At 42.3% G+C, this 1,845-nt stretch overlaps 1 long non-coding RNA gene across 1 annotated transcript; it reads right to left on the bottom strand.

The window, feature by feature from the left end:
• Positions 1-1,823, bottom strand: LOC108524875 (uncharacterized). The gene is made up of 4 exons (XR_001884152.1): positions 1,232-1,823; positions 644-799; positions 138-253; positions 1-37 (listed from the first exon to the last, which is right to left on the bottom strand). It is a non-coding gene; the product is annotated as an uncharacterized LOC108524875 (long non-coding RNA).
• Between the last annotated feature and the right edge of the window lie 22 nt (positions 1,824-1,845).

Genomic DNA, 1,845 nt, shown 5'->3' with positions numbered 1-1,845 from the left:
ACTGCCACCAGCAGAGACAGTCCAGTCATGTGGTCGCCTACAATAAACATCAAGTGAGCATTTGCCATGGGAAAGAACAATGCACACGGCCTCTCGTGCTCTCGATCGACATTACTGCTTGTTTCTAAGAGAATAACCTGTTCATCCACTGCACAAGCTGCTCATCTTGTTCTCTTTTAAAAATGTCGTGGCTCTCATGCAGAACATCCATGTTTTCGCTGTCTGCCATTAATTCACGAATTTTCTTAGCCACCTAAACAAAATTATTATGATGTTACAAATCAAACACTCATCTCAACAAAATAGATAAATACTAAGGAAAGACAGAAAGAATCCCTGCCTCAAAATCTGAGGGAAGAGCAACACTGCAATGTTACGGCTCATGGGCAAAGCCAATAATGACTGCATCAAGTCTAACATATTAATAATGTCTAGACAGTATCAATCTATCTGTATTTTACTAAAAATAAACTTTAACTGAAATTCACAGTGACAGTTCACTCACTTTCACCTATGTGTTATTTTCTTTGACATTCCTTGGCAAGCGAAATTTTTCTGTGTCTCATAATATTGGCATCTTTTTACACTATAGCCAAAGAATGTTTTCGCATCCCAAAAGTGATTCCAAAATATCATGCAATACCTTTTCAAGAAACAGACGGGGCAACGGTGTTCTTTTGTCAAGGGCCACAGCAACGCGGGAGGCCATGCAGTACCTCTGGAACCACGCCCACTTGTGTGTCTCGGCACAGCAAGGGAGAGTGTCCAGCTCCAGGTCACAAGCAAGAGCTACCAGTACCTGCAGGCATCGAAAATGACAAACACAGGGACACTCAGAAATGCAGTGAACAGGCCAAGGTTTCTGTGACTCCTTCCGCAGGACCTCCTATTCCAGGATGACTGCCATGGGCACAGCAAGGATACGGCCACCATCAGTGATGTGGAGATAGATCTCTGACCGTTCCTAGCCACCTGCCATAGAACAACTCTTGTTGCCTGTCATTAAGTGACAAGAACACCTGTGCATCTCAAGGCATGCTAATGGTGACAGGCTTATGGTTTAAGGGTTTAGATTACACGATCATTTCTTGAGATTTTTTCATATTTGACTTCAGCAATACCTACAGCTGCCCTCAGAGGCCTAAAACACACACACTGCACATGACAGCTCTCAGTGGCTCTTTCAGTCAAATAGCTCTATTGTCACTTTAAAAAATAAGTCAAACATTACCTTAAAGAACGTGCTGTGGAGCAGCTGTTTGCCACCCCTCACAATTGGATCTTCATATTCAAACTGCCTCTGCAAAGCTTCTGGAAGACCTTTCACCAAAGCAGCAAGAGCACTACCTGTAAAACTCTAAGAAACAACAGAACAGTATTCCATCACAGGAATCCAGGCTGCAGAGGAGGGTGACCATTTGTTTCTATGGTCAAATGTTTTATTATGTTGGTACTATTTCTTCTAAAAAACAAAAAAAGCTTATCGAAATTCTCAAGTAGGAAAAAAGCTAAAAGAACATAAACACTAAAATAAAAAAGAGGAGTCTGAAGACTCATCTCAGAATGTTTGTTTACACTGATTTCAGTACATCCGCTTCCAGAGAAACAGTCCCTCTCTGGCCCACAAATGCTGCCTGTCTCCTCCCATGGGTAGGATCAAAAGGGACTACGTTAGTCAGCAAAATACAGGGGAGGCCGTCAGTTAGCCTCATTGTAAAGTCCAATCAACATAATCCTGTGTTCACAGCTGTCCACAGATTTTCACAAAATCAAAGTCCAATCTGAACTCAGTATACACTGCAACTGCGCAAAGTCTGGATGAGACCAAGGCCTCCTTTTTCTTTT

This window comes from Rhinopithecus bieti, unplaced genomic scaffold (genome assembly GCF_001698545.2).
Source record: "Rhinopithecus bieti isolate Rb0 unplaced genomic scaffold, ASM169854v2 repeat_26134, whole genome shotgun sequence".
Classification (NCBI taxonomy): domain Eukaryota; kingdom Metazoa; phylum Chordata; class Mammalia; order Primates; family Cercopithecidae; genus Rhinopithecus; species Rhinopithecus bieti.
The sequence above is the reverse complement of the archived record's forward strand: the minus strand, read 5'-3'. Positions and strand labels throughout refer to the sequence as shown.